Below are 15,282 nucleotides of genomic sequence, written 5' to 3'. Positions count from 1 at the left end.
TTTAAAATCTACAGTTGACATTCTTCTATGGTTAAGGTTGGAAGTTGAGATTGGCCCATGTACCAAATGTGAACACTTAAATACTGGCTGTTAATTTTGATTATCGGTCTATTGTGTAGCTTTGGACATATAATTTGTTACAGATCCTGCTTTCAAGTAACAAGATTGGTTGGAAAGTGATTCAGGCAACAATAAATGAACAAACACATCATGAAGTTCGTAAAATGCTTGGATTTTTAACCCGTGTTTACAACAATTATGAATCCTTAAACACTGGCAAAGTACAACTGGCTGACAGGGTTTAATGGCTCTCATCTGCCATTTGAAATGTCAATCCATGGGCCATGACTTGTTTAATATTGGTTGGAAAATTGTTACATTGATTTGTTGCAGTGTCTGTAAATTTAGCTTTTAAAATGCAAAAATCCCCAATTACTGTATAACATGCTATTCTAGCATCTACTTTATTTGGATAATGAGTAAAATCCATTCCGCTCTCTCCATTTCCCATTCATTATACTTCCCAGTTGCAAAAGGATTTTATACAGGCAGCATTCTATCTAATTGCAAGTAATAAGAGCATATTATAATGAAGGGATGGGGAATTCAGATAATATGAACACACACAAGTTGTTTATGGATACAATCTACATATTATCTAAATTGCAGCTTCATTAATCATTTAGATGTTGTGTCAGCTTTATCTCAATGATAGCACTGAGTCAGAAGAGCAAAGTTTCAAGGTCCACTGTCAAGACCTGAACACATAATCTAGGCTCTCACTTCAGCACAGTAGTGAGGGAGTACTTCACTGTCAGAGCTGCTGTCTACTCTCTTAGATGCACATAGACATGGTACTACTTGAAGAAGTGCAGGCAATTTCGCCCTTGCCAACATTTAGCTCCCAGCCCCAACCATCTAAAACAGATTATCTGGTCACTTGTCTAATCACTTGTTGGTAGGATCTTGCTGTGTACAAGTTGACTGTGAAGATTTACTATTATAACAAATCATACAACAAATGGTGTACTCTGATGCCCTCAATTAGAAGTCAGCTTATTACTCATTCCCAGCAACCCAAATTTCTACGCATTGACAGCATGAGCTCCATATTGGGTTATCAAGGCAGATGCTGTCAATGTGCGCTCCCTATGAAGAGCTTTTTATCTTGAATTCCAGATAAGGAAATAAACAAACACAATGAGAATTTTCATCCATTCAATTTTCTGAACATAAAATCCTGCAAAACATGCTGGTGTCCAAACTCAAGTTCCTAATATGTGCTCCATGTATGCAAAGCTCCTGAACAAAATTACTAAATCTTAATATCGAATACAATATTCTCAATTCAAGATATTTAAAAATCATAAAGAATGCAGGAAATGTGTTTTGATGAGGTTTCACTTACTCTGTAAGTGGCTTGGAGATGTCTTAGTATTTAGTTTTTCTTTAGCTTTATTTACACATTGATCTCTGGACACAAACTGTTCTGTGTCTTGCTCCCCTGGAGGTGCCTGATCATTAGATCCTGATGCCATGCTTTCATCATCAGTAACATCATTGTCAAATTACCATAACCATTAACCTTTTAGTCTACATGTGCCACCTTTATTTATCTACTATTCTGATGCACTATTCCAAGCACATTAAGAACCATTGAAATAAATTTGCACCTTCGCCATTTGAGCAGTCACCTGGTGAAGTGGATTATAGACTGAAAATTGTCCAGATTCTATAGTGGGCAGGCAATCTGTTCCTCCAGATTACCATTCAGGCAATAAACAGAAACCTTTGCCCCATGGTGTTTCCAGGTGACATGGTAGCACAGTGGTTAGCAATGTTGCTTCACAGCGCCAAGGTCCCAGGTTTGATTCCTGGCTTGGGTCACTGCTTGAGCAGAATCTGCACGTTCTCCCCGCGTCTGCGTGTGTTTTCTCCGGGTGCTCCAGTTTCCTCCCAGAAGTGTTAGATAATTTGGACATTCTGAATTCTCTCTGTGTATCCAAACAGGCGCCGCAGTGTGGCGACTAAGGGATTTTCACAGTAACTTCATTGCAGTGTTAATGTAAGCTTACTTGTGACAATAAAGATTATTATTATTATTAAAAGAAGTTGCATATCAATAAATGGGTTTGAAGGTTTAGTATTGTAGTCCTACAGATATTGAGGTAGTGACGTTTTATAGTATAATTGTTACAATCCCAGTTGATTGTGTAACTAGACAGGAGGATTCCAGAATGGAACCATGGCTCACAGCCTTTACTTTTTTGATATAAAACATGGTGGAACAGAGTCACAAGACCACTAATTAGTTTCAACAAGAAGGAGAAACATTTATTGAACATGGAAAATTGGATTATAATACAATACTCCTTTACTCACCCCTCAGTTTAACAAATACGCACAGATTTAAAGGTTAACATGGACTACAAAATACATCTTAAGATAGAATGGTCTCATTAACACAAAGCCTTGTTTAAGTACATAAGATTACTGGTCAAAAACACTCTCCGCTCTGAACCCGAGTTAGTGTCTGTGGATTTCTCCTCAGAATTCCCCTCACAATATGACCACATGAGAGTCTACAAATTCCACTTCCAAAATCATGCTTTAAAATTGTCTCATTATAATGCTTTCCCTGAGCGATTTGCAGTCTGAAATTGAATCCAGATTTTACAAAGTTTCAACTCCACTTTTTAAAACAAATATTTTTATTCTTCGTCTTTTTCACATTTTCATCCAAATTTAAACCCACCAACAAACCATCAACAATAACAAATACATTTTTTTTTTTAAATTTAGAGTCCCCAATTCATTTTTTTCCAATTAAGGGGCAATTTAGTGTGGCCAATCCATCTACGCTGCACATCTTTGGGTTGTGGGGGCGAAACCCACGCAAGCACGGGGAGAATGTGCAAACTCCACACGGACAGTGACCCAGAGCCGGGATCGAACCTGGGACCTCGGCGCCGTGAGGCAGCAGGGCTAACCCACTGCGCCACCGTGCTGCCAACAATAACAAATACATGGGCAGCATGATGGCACAGTGGTTAGCATTGTTGCCTCACGGTGCCTTGGCCGTGCTGCTCTGCTCTGGGTCATTGTCCGTGTGGAGTTTGCACATTCTCCCTGTCTTTGTGTGGGTTTCACCACCACATTCCAAAGATATGCAGGGTAGGTGGTTTGGCCACGCTAAATTGCCCCTTAATTGGAAAAATTGAATTGGGTACACTAAATTAAAACAAATTTAAAAAACCAATACCAAATACAATGTAAAACCCCTGGTCAACAATTCCCTCCTCCCCCCCAAACAGCCCCCAACATTTTAAATACAAACATCAAAGAAAAGGAATCGGGAATCCAACATCCACCAATATATAGTCATCAACATCATACACAGTCCAACACCACCCCCCACCCCAATGTTCGATGTCATCCAATTTTTGAAAGTGCATAATGAACAAAGCACATGAATTGTAGAACCCTTCCATCCTTCCCTTCAACTCAAACTTCACCTTCGTGAACAGATCCCCCGGCCACACCATGGCACAGGGGAGAGCGACTGACCTCCACCCCAACAGGATCCCACTTCGGGTGATCAGCAAGGCGAAGGCTGAAACATCTGCCTCCTCACCCGCTTCCAACCCCGGCCTCCAGAGGACCCGGCTCAAGTCTCACATGTACCACCTTCGAAACTAACCATGAACACCTCCCTCTAATATCCTGCCAGCTTTGGACAGGACCAAAACATATGAACGTGGTTTGCGCCTAACCCCTCAAAGAGTCGGCTCATCCTCGCCTTTGTGAGGTGCACCCTATACACCACCCTCAGTTGTACCAGCCCCAACCTTGCGCACAAAGTTGAGGCATTCACCCTCCGGAGTGTGTTGTTCCTCGTGTCTTAATAAAGCTCGTAGTCTCAAGTGTGGAGAAGATGCTTTATTGTGAGTTCGTTCAGTTTCCAGAGCTCGACCTAGAACTACCTTCCAGTGCTAACTACCAGCTTTGCTTGCTGTGTGTCCTGCTTACCAGCCCCCCTGCTGTGAAGAGTGTGTCCTCACTTCCTGTCCTGATCTATTTATATGGCTCTCCCGTGCTCCCTCTAGTGGTCGCTCAGTTGTGTTGCATCTGGTTAACTTGTGATCACCACATCCCCCTTTTTCTCTTAACATATTTTCTGAACATCGTTAAAGAAAATTGTACATCCTGTCCCAGTGTATTTATAGCTCTCCCGCTCGTGTTTGCTCTGTTGTTTTTTTTATCTGGTCAATCTACGATCACCACATCCCCCTTTTTCTCATTACATAGTTTCTGTACATCATTAAAGAAATTTTATACAAAACAGTAACTTATGATATGCGTATCTATACAAGTGATGATGCTATTGCCTTAGTTAACAAAGCCAATGTATTTATATGTCCAATCTTAATAAAAACATTTATGAGTCCAAACTTGATGAATTTGTTCAGAGCTTTTTTTTTTCTTTTTGTTGTTGATGACGTGGTGATATTGATATTGCAAGTCCGCTGTGAATGTTGTTGGTGTTCCTTGTTATCTTAAGTACCCAATGCGTCATCCCGAGGTGTCTGCATGGTCACATCACTGATGTTGACTGGCATGGACTTTTTTCTGTGCTTGTGGTGTTGATTTATTGTCTCATCCGCCTTGGATGCTGGTGTGCTTTGCCATTGTGTACAAGTCGTTGTTTCATTGCTGTTGTTTCTGTCGTTCCTGTTTTTGTTGTTTCCGTTGCCGTACTTGTCGCTGTTTTTGTCGTTTCCGTCTTTGTTGTTGTCACTATCTTTGCTCCTGACTTTGTTGTATTTGTTGCCATTCTTGTTGTTTCTGTCTCTGTCGTTGTCGCTATCTTTGTTCCTGACTTTGTTGTGTTTGTTGCCATTCTTGTTGTTTCTGCCTCTGTCGTTGTCGCTATCTTTGTGCCTGACGTTGTTGTTTGTCTTGTTGCGCTTCATGTTGCTTTTATTCTTGCTGTTGTCGTTCTCGTTTCTGCTGTGCTTCTTGCTATTGTTGTTTGTCTTGTCGCGCTTCATGTTGCTTTTCTTCTTGCTGTTGTCGTTCTCGTTTCTGCTGTGCTTCTTGCTATTGTTGTTGGTCTTGTCGCGCTTCATGTTGTTTTTGTTCTTGCTGTGTTTCTTTTGACTTTTGTTTTTCTTGTTATACTCTATGAGTGTCCCGAGTGGATAATTTGAGTCATTGAGCATTCCGTCTCGCGAGTGGTGCGAATGATCTGATGTTGCATCGGTGCAGGTGACATCAATCAGTTGTGGAGAATTGGATTCCGCATCTTTGCTTTCTTGGTGCTCGTCTTCTCGCGAGTGGTGCGAATGATCTGATGTTGCATCGGTGCAGGTGACATCAATCAGTTGTGGAGAATTGGATTCCGCATCTTTGCTTTCTTGGTGCTCGTCTTCCGGAGTCAAAGTCTTCTCGATTACATTTGACGCGGTGTCTGTGGACTCTCGGCGCTCCTCTTCTGGAGTCCAAATCTGCATGATTTCAGTTGACGTGGTTTCTCTAGACTCTTGGTGCTCCGCTTCTGGAGTTAAAATCTTCATGATTTCTGGTGATGTTATCTCACTGGACTCCAGGTGCTCCTCTTCTGGAGTCAAAATCTGCATGGTTTCTTTTTGTTTGATGTCTCTGGACTCCAGGTGCTCCTCTTCTGGAGTCAGAATCTGCATGGTTTCTTTTGGCGTTGTCTCTCTGGGCTCCAGGTGCTCCTCTTCTGGAGTCAAAATCTGCATGTTTTCTTTCGGCATCGTCTCTCTGGACTGTTGGGTGGCCCGACTCTGTGCTTCTGTACAGACAAGCTGAGAACTGTCAGTCTCACTGTGATCCTGTACGTCGAGTGCGAGCACCTTGTCACTGTTTTCGCTCTGTGCTTCGGTACAGACAAGCTGAGAACTGTCAGTCTCACTGTGATCCTGTACGTCGAGTGCGAGCACCTTGCCACTGTTTTCGCTCTGTGCTTCGGTACAGACAAGCTGAGAACTGTCAGTCTCACTGTGATCCTGTACGTTGAGTGTGATCACCTTGTCACTGTCTTCGCATGCAGTGGGCAGAGGTGCATTGTCTTCTTCTTGTTCCTGTGAGCGTGTTGGACTTTCATAGTCCGCTCTTTCTTCTTGTTCCTGTGAGCGTGTTGGACTTTCATAGTCTGCTCTTTCTTCTTGTTCCTGTGAGCGTGTTGGACTTTCATAGTCCGCTCTTTCTTCTTGTTCCTGTGAGCGTGTTGGTAGACTTTCATAGTCTGCTTGCGGTTGCTCAGGTACAGCGGGTTTACCTTCATGGTCTTGTTCATGCTTGGTGTCCGCCCGGGAGTGTTTGCTTGCATCCCTGTTGGCGTCTTTCATCACTCGCACTGTGGAGCCTGTCCTCGCTCGCTCCGTGGAGTCTTCCTGTGCTCTCTGTGTGGCGTCGTCTTCGTCTTGGGTATTGCTGTCATCTAATGTATCGACGAGCTGCCATGGCACCATGGTGTTGGATTCATCCACCATGAGTAGATTCGTGTTGAGCTTTGCAACGGTGTCGCTGATGCTGTGATCAGCATGTCCAAATAACTCCTCCATGTCTGAGTAGTATTCTTTGAAAGCCATTTCATCTTGGTTGGCTTCTTCTACCACGAGTTGATTCGTGTTGAACTTTGCGACCGTGTCGCTGATGCTGTGATAAGCATATCCGACTGACTCAGCTGTGTCTGAGTAGTATTCTCCGAAAACCAAATCATCCTGGTTGGATTCTTCTACCACGAGTTGATTCGTGTTGAACTTTGCGACCGTGTCGCTGATGCTGTGATAAGCATATCCGACTGACTCAGCCATGTCTGAGTAGTATTCTTCGAAAACCAAAGCATTTTGGTTGGATTCATCTACCACGAGTTGGTTCGTGTTGTACTTTGCGACCGTGTCGCTGATGCTGTGATAAGCATATCCGACTGACCCAGTCAGGTCTGAGAGGTAATCGTCGAAAAACAAATCATCTTTTGTTGTTTCGGAATTCTTTTTGTTCGCTTCACTGTGTGTGGTGAAGGCAGCTTTTTCCAAGGTTTTGTGCAAGTTGTTTTTCACTGTTGGTTTAAGTTCAGGCGTTTTTCTGTGTTCTGAGGCAAGAAAATTTGGTTTTACCACTTTAAGTGTCTTGGTTTCAATTTTCGGGCATTTCCCTTTTAAGTGGGCGTGGTCAGGATTCTCAGACGTCATGACGTCACGCGTAGGAACGACTTGCACATGCGCAAATCGGCTTTCTTTCCTTGTGCGGTTCGGTGTCCATTGCGCATGCGCGGCTTGCGCATGCGCATGACGGTCCGCGACGAAGACTTTTTTTGACTGCGCATGCGCGGCTTGCGCATGCGCATAACGATCGGCGCCGCGATCTTTTGTAAACTGCGCATGCGCGACTTCCGGTTCCGGCGCATGCGCAACTTCCGGTTCCGGCGCATGCGCAGACGCGATTTGTAGTTCTTTGCTTACCAGAGACTGCAAAATGTGCTCCAACGCCATTTTATCGCGGATTTCAGCGTTCTTTCTTTCTAAAAGTTGTAAGTTACCTTTTCTTACCGATCTGGACTGGATTTCAGCGTTTTGGCTTTGTGAAAAATTCATGTTATTTCTTCTTTTTGATCTGTACTGTGCATTCGCGATTTCCTGATCTTTTTGTGATTTTTTAAGTCTTGCATCACTCAGTCTCTGTGCAGGTTGGACTGTGAGCATGCCTTGCTGTTCAAATTTCTCACAGTACTCTTCAAATTTGTTTAGTAACGTTTGTAAGCTGTTCCTGTCTTCACCTTTGAGTGTTTAAGTCCATTATACACTTTCCTATTGACAGGCCCTTCGATGAGAATTGCTATTTTAATTTTGTCTGAGGCTTCTGCAACATCATTAGCTATGAGATAAAAATCGAACATTTGTTTAAACCTTTTCCAGACATTTCTTACATTACCAGTCGTGTCCAGCTGAGGTGGGTATCCATGCCACATCCTCGAATTAGCGATGTCTTCCCCAGTCAAATGTCCAGTAGGAGATTTCCATGCCATTTTGTGCTTTCTGTATCTGCAGCTGAGTTGTCCTGTCGTAAGCGTCCTGAAATCACTGCTGGTACCATGTGTTGTTCCTCGTGTCTTAATAAAGCTCGTAGTCTCAAGTGTGGAGAAGATGCTTTATTGTGAGTTCGTTCAGTTTCCAGAGCTCGACCTAGAACTACCTTCCAGTGCTAACTACCAGCTTTGCTTGCTGTGTGTCCTGCTTACCAGCCCCCCTGCTGTGAAGAGTGTGTCCTCACTTCCTGTCCTGATCTATTTATATGGCTCTCCCGTGCTCCCTCTAGTGGTCGCTCAGTTGTGTTGCATCTGGTTAACTTGTGATCACCACACGGAGCACCTCACACCACAACATCTCCTCCATGCCCTCTCCCAACTCCTCCTCCCACTTTGTCTTAATCCCGTCCAGCGGTGCCTTCTCTTCCAGAATCGCCCCATAAATCACTAACACCATCCCTTCTCCATTCCCTCTGTCGTCAGCCCCTCCTCCAACAGTGTGGGGGCCAGCACCAGCAGAAAGCTCTGTATCTCCTTCTTAGCGAAATCTCGGACCTGCATATACCTAAATAGTTCCCTTGTCCCAATTCATATCTCGCCTCCAGCTCCTTCAGTTCCCAAACAGGCCCCCCAGAAACAAATCTTTTTGTGCCCTAACTCTCTTCTCCTCCCATCTCCAAACACTCCCATCCCACTTCCCTGGTGCAAATCTGGGATTCCCCGAATCGGTATTTCCCTTGACCCCGCCCCAACCTAAAGTGCTGGCGCAGCTGCCTCCAGACGTTCAATGTCGCTCCTACTACCGGACTCTTTGAGTATTTCCCCGGGGCCATCGGGAGCTGCGCTGTTGCCAATGCCCTCCGCCCCAACCCCCTGCACAGACACTCCTCGATTCTGACCCATTGAGAGCCCCCCACACAGCTCTAACCCAGCTCCTCACCTCCGCATTTGCCGCTCAGTAATAATATAATTAATTTGGAAGACCCAATCCACTTGACTGCCGTCCTCTGTGCAACAGCACCTTCCTAATCCTGGCCTAGCCTCCTCCTCCTCCCCCCCAATATAAACGAGGCAATCATCCTTTCCACCTCCTTGAAAAATGCCTTTGGCAGGAAGATCGGCATGCACTGAAAAATAAACAAGAATTGCGGCAACGCGTTCATTTTAATTGCCTGTACCCGACCTGCCAGCGACAGAGGGAGACCATCCCATCTTGTCAGATCTCCTTTCACCCTCCCCACCAAACTAGTAATGTTATACCTGTGGAGCACCCCCCAATCCCATGCCACATGCACTTCCAGATATTTAAAGTGAGTCCCTGCCCTATGGAATGGTAGACCCCCACCCCTACCCTTACCCCTGGCCGCGCCACTAGAAAATATTCACATTTCTTTAAATTTAGTTTGTATCCCAAAAAAGACCCAAATACTCAAAGCAACTCCAACATGCCCGCCATCGACCCACTCGGTTCCAATACATCCAACAGCAAGTAGTCCGCATACAAAGATACCCTATGCTCCACCTCCCCCAGAACTATCCCTTTACACACCTACAAACTCCTCAACGCGATGGTCAATAGCTCAATTGCAAGCGCGAACAACAGGGGGGGCATAGGACATCCCTGCCTGGTCCCACGATGCAGAGCAAAATAGCCTGAATTCATGATATTTGTGTGGACACTCACGCTTGGCTCCCTAGACAGCAGCCTTACCCAATCTGCAAATCGTGGCCCAATCCCAACCTCTCCAGAACTGCCATCAAGTACCCCCACTCTACTCAGTCAAACGCCTTCTCGGCATCCAATGCCACAACCACCTCTGTCTCCCTCCCCTCCGCCGGTGTCATAACCACATTCAATACCCTCATAATGTTCGTAAAGAGCTGCCTCCCCTTCACGAACCCCGTCTAATCTTCGCCTATCACCTTCGGGAGGCACTCCTCCAGCCTACCCGCCAAGACCTTCGCCAACACCTTTCCATCCACATTCAAAAGTGATATGGGCCTATACGGCCCACATTCTGTCAGATCCTTATCATTCTTGAGCAACAGGGAGATCGATGCCTGCCCCAAAGTCGGTGGCAGCACCCCCTTCCCTATTGCCTCCTCAAACTTTCCCACCATCAGCTGGGCCAACCTGTCTTTACATTTCTTGTAATACGCCACCGGAATCCCATCTGGCCATGCAACCTTCCCTGACTGCACCCTCCCAATCGCATCTTTGATCTCCTGCTCCGCTATCGCCCCATCCAATATGTCCCTATCCCCCTCCCCCAACCTTGGCTATTACAAACCATCCAGGAATTCCTGCATCTCCCAATCCACCCCAGGTGGCTCCAACCTATACAATCTCTCGTAAAACTCATCAAACACTATTACCATAGATCATAGAACATAGAATTTACAATGCAGAAGGAGGCCACCCGGCCCATCGAGTCTGCACTGGCCCTTACAAAGAGGACTCTACTCAAACTCACCCGACTCCCGTAACCCCTACTTAACATTTATGGACACTAAGGGCAATTTATTACGGCCAGTCCACCTGACCCGCACATCTTTGGACTGTGGGAGGAAACTGGAGCACCCGGAGGAAATCAACGCAGACATGGGGAGAATTTGCAGACTCTGCACAGACAGTGACCCAGTAAGGAATAGAACCTGGGACCCTGGAGATGTGAAGCAACTGTGCTAACCACTATTTTACCGTGCTGCCCTCTGATTAATCTGATCCGGAGCCACTACCAAATTCCCTGCCCTATCCCGCACCTGAACAATTTCTCTCGCCATTGCCTCCCTCCGAAGCCGGCCTGCCAACATGTGCCCTTCCTTCCCTCCATATTCGTAAACCCCTTGCTCACCTCAATTGGCGCACCGCCTTCCTTGTGGACAGCCGGTCAAAACTCGCCTGCAGCTCCTTCCTCTTTTCCAACTTCGCTGCATCCCCGTCTTCTGCATAACTCCTGTCTACCTCCAGCATCTTATCTATTACCCTTTAGCGTCCACCCGCTCCTCCTTATCTACCTTTGCCTTAAACGATATCACCTCCCCCCTCACCACCCCCTTTAGAGCTTCTCAAACCATCGCCTGCGAAACATCCCCCATACAATTGAACCCCACATATTTCCTCGATATACTTTCCCAATTTTATCACAGAACCCCCGGCCCCCCCCAACAGCCCCAATTAAATCTCCACCCCGGCCTCTGCACTGCCCACCTCTCCAACACCACATCAATCCAGTGTGGTGCATGGTCCAATATCGCAATTGCCGAGTATTCCGACCCCTTAACCCCAGCCAACAGCGCATTTCCCACCACAAAAAAATCAATTTGCGAATAAATCTTGTAGGCCGAGGAGAAAAAAAGAGTACTCCCATTCCCCCGGGTGCAGAAACCTCCACCATTAGTCCAGCCAATGCCTCCCCCCCCACTCCCCTGACAGGACAAGCGTGTGCGGTCGTGACCTGTCTAATCTCGGCTCCTGCAACAGGTTCCAGTCCCCACCTACTATCAATTCGTGTGAATCCAAGTCCGGGATGGCCTCACACACCTTCTCCACAAATCATACATTATCCCAGTTGAGATCATACACGCTTACCAGTGCCACCAGCCTCCACTCCAATGCCCCTCTCACTGTCACATACCTGCCTCCCTAATCTGCAACCACTTTCTCCATCTGGAAACATACTCTTTTGCTAACCAGGATCGCTACCCCTTGAGCCTCCCATCAAATCCCAAATGAAACACCTGGCTGACCCAGCCTTTCCTAAGCCACACCTCGTCCTTCACCCTCAAGTGAGCGTCCTGCAGCATTGCCACATCAGCCTTCAAACCTTTCAGATGCGCAAGCACCCTTGATCTCTTGACTGGACCACCCAACCCCCTCACATTCCATGTAACTATCCTAACCGGGGTCTGTCACCACCCCCTCCCCCCCTTCCCTTCTTATCCACCATCATCGTAACACCGGGATCTGCCCCATGAGCCTCACCCGCTCCTCTCCATTGTTAACATCGAACCCCCTCCCAGAATCCCCCTGCACGTCCTCTCGAAAACCCCTCACCCAGTATCGATCCCCTCCCCCCTTCACACTACTTAGGCCCATCGAAACCTGCTCGCGAGGCTCCAATATCTTCAGGCCCTCCCCCAGCTCACCTCAGTTCACTAGCCAACTTAGGTTAGCTAGCGCGGGGGCCCCCCACCCAAGGCTTTCCCTCCCCTCCCGCCCAGTCCCAGTAAAACAATCAAACTCAAACATAAAACCGTTGCGACAAAGAATGACAATCAAAAAACTCTATAACAGCGTGAAATAAATAAAGGGGCTGGTTTCGCTGGCTTTTAAAGCAGACCAAGGAGGCCAGCAGCACGGTTCGATTCCCGTACCAGCCTCCCCTGGACAGGCACCGGAATGTGGTGACTAGGGGCTTTTCACAGTAACTTCATTGAAGCCTACTTGTGACAATAAAGCGATTTTCATTTTCAACAATGTAGTTCAAACAACAACACATTTGCACACTCTCCCAGCTCCCCATTCACAGTCCACTACCCCCCTTCAGTTCCAGTCTTCTCTTTTGTCCCAGGCCTTCTTCCTTTACGAACGCCTCCGCTGCCTCCACCTTCTCGAAGTAGAATTCTCTGGCGTTGTAGGTCACCCTCAGCTTCGCTGGATACACCATACCAAATCGCACCCCGCTGTTGTATAATGCCATCTAAACTCGGCCGGAGGCCGCTTGCCACTTTGCCAGCTCCACCATCAAGTCCTGGTGTGTGCGAACTCCAGCACCAGCCCACTGCACTTTCCACTTTTGCTTCGCCCAGTTCAACACCTTCTCCTTCATGTGGTACTTGTGAAAGCAGGTGATCACTGTGCTTGGGGGCTCATTTAACTTTGGCTTCAGCCTCAGCGACCGATGAGCTTGGTCCAGTTCATACAGGGTTCCTCCCCCTCCCCCGTCAATTCCACCAACATCTTGCCGAAATACCCTGTTGGCCGAGAGCCCTCTACCACCTCCGGCAAGTCCACAATCCTCAAATTTTGCTGCCTGAAGCGGTTCTCCAGATCCTCCAACTTTGCTCAAAACCCCTTATTGGCCTTGACCACCTTCCACAGCTCATCCCCCATCGAGGTGAGCTGATCGCTGTGCTGCGACATGGCCTCCTCCACTCCCTTCATCCTCGCGCTCTGCTCGACCTCGGCCGATGTCTTCGTCACAGCCACTCTTACCGGGGCGACAGCCTCCTCCACTAACATCTTCAAAGTCACTGCCATCTCCTTCCTCAACACCTCATGTACTTCACAAACTGCTTCTCCAGCTCCAAAGACATTACCTCAGTCATTCTCTTTGCTGCGAACAGTGCGGCCCCACCCGGCAGCCCAGCCTCAGCCATCTTGCTCGCTGCCAGGCTGGCCCTTCCACTCGACGGTGAACACTCACTCCCTCCCTTCTTCACGGCTGTTTTTGTTAATCCTTTTGGCATCCTTTGCCTTCCTTGTATGTTCTTTCAACCAATTATTCGCAAATTGCTCCCCCAGGGACCGGAATTTAAAACTCCTGAAAGCACGCCTCATGCGACTTCCCCTCTACATGCCGCCACCGGAAGTTCCACTCCACTTTTAACACTAAATTCTGCCCAGGATTTCACGCCAACACCATTAAGATTACTTTGTCTTAACTACTGTGAAAATTTCTCATAATTCCTTTAAGTTTCAATTCCCAGACGGCATTAAAATGACATCAAACATTTCATCTACCTCTGAAGTCTGCTGACTCACTTTTAAATCTAGTTACTGCGACTATCTTCTTAACAGAGATGAGGAGGAATTTCTTCAGCCAGAGGGTGGTGAATCTGTGGAACTCTTTGCCGCAGAAGGATGTGGAGGCCAAATCACTGAGTGTCTTTAAGACAGAGATAGATAGGTTCTTAATCAATAAGAGGATCTGGGGTTATGGGGAGAAGGCAGGAGAATGGGGATGAGGAAAATGTCAGCCATGATTGAATGACGGAGTAGACTCGATGGGCCGAGTGGCCTAATTCTGCTTCTATGTCTTATGGTCTAACTCAGAACACATTGGCCGGAATTTGGCAGCTGCCCTATTTTCCGGCACCGTTTTTTGGGCAGCGGCGGGATTCTCGCCACGCTGGTGGGGGGCTGTTGGCAGCGGCCTACCCTGGCGATTCTCTGGGCCTCAATGAGCCGAGCAGCAGTCCAGTTTTGGTCAGTCCTGCCGGCGTGAATTACTCACCTCACGCACACCGGGACCTGGTAGGTAATTGTGCGGGGGCGGTCCTGGGGGAGGGGCGCGTAGGGATCTGACCTGTGGAGGGGGGCCCACATGGTGGCCTGGCCCGCAATCGGGGTGTACCGATCTTGCGGGCGGGCTTGTTCCGTGGGGGGACTTCTTTCCTTCACGCTGGGCCCCTGTAGGGCTCCGCTATATTGCCCGGGGACAGGCGCGGAGAAGAGAACCACAGCACATGTGCGGAAATACGCCGGCCGGTCCGCGCACGCGCGAGATCGCGCCGCCGTTCCACGCGTGAGCGAACTCGTGCCATCCCTTCGACGCCGGCTGGAGCAGCGGGGACGACTCCGGCGGCAAACTAGCCCCCTGGAAAGGTCAGAATTCCTCACCTTGGGGGTCATTGACGCCATAGTCGTTGCTGCCAGTTTTCCCACTGGCGAGGGACATAGACCCATTTTCAGAGAATCCCGCCCCTTGTTTACTCCTCCTTAAGTACTTGTGAACAATATTTTGGTCTCTCATTTTTTAACTTCAGAGTTCTTGGACTCTCTTTACATCCCAATTCCCTGTTTATCTGGACTGTGACTTGTACTTTAGGAAGCTTGCATCTTTGCTACTCCCTTGCCCTGTCCAGCTTCTCCTGGCAGGTTTTAGAGCTGTTAATTCACTAATATCCTGGCTCTTAATGCTCTGGCAGCACAGTAGCACAGGGGCAGCATGGTAGCACAATGGTTAGCATTGTTGCTTCACAGCGCCAGGGTCCTAGGTTCGATTCCCGACTTGGGTCACTGTGCGTAGTCTGCACGTTCTCCCTGTGTCTGTGTGGGTGTCCTCCGGGTGCTCCGGTTTCCTCCCAAAAGTCCCTAAAGACGGGCTGTTAGGTAACTTAGACATTCTTTGTGTCCCCTGACAGGCGCCAGAATGTGGCGACATGGGGATTTTCACAGTAACTTCATTGCAGTGTTAATGTAAGCCTACTTGTGACAATCTAGA

The 15,282-nt window shown here is 47.4% G+C and overlaps 1 protein-coding gene across 1 annotated transcript in view; it reads left to right on the top strand.

Moving 5' to 3' along the window:
• The window catches only part of ifih1 (interferon induced with helicase C domain 1), a 172,920-nt gene that overhangs the window by 116,801 nt on the left and 40,837 nt on the right, over nucleotides 1-15,282 (top strand). The window lies entirely within an intron of this gene.

Source organism: Scyliorhinus canicula, chromosome 2 (assembly GCF_902713615.1).
Source record: "Scyliorhinus canicula chromosome 2, sScyCan1.1, whole genome shotgun sequence".
Taxonomy (NCBI): domain Eukaryota; kingdom Metazoa; phylum Chordata; class Chondrichthyes; order Carcharhiniformes; family Scyliorhinidae; genus Scyliorhinus; species Scyliorhinus canicula.
The sequence above is the reverse complement of the archived record's forward strand: the minus strand, read 5'-3'. Positions and strand labels throughout refer to the sequence as shown.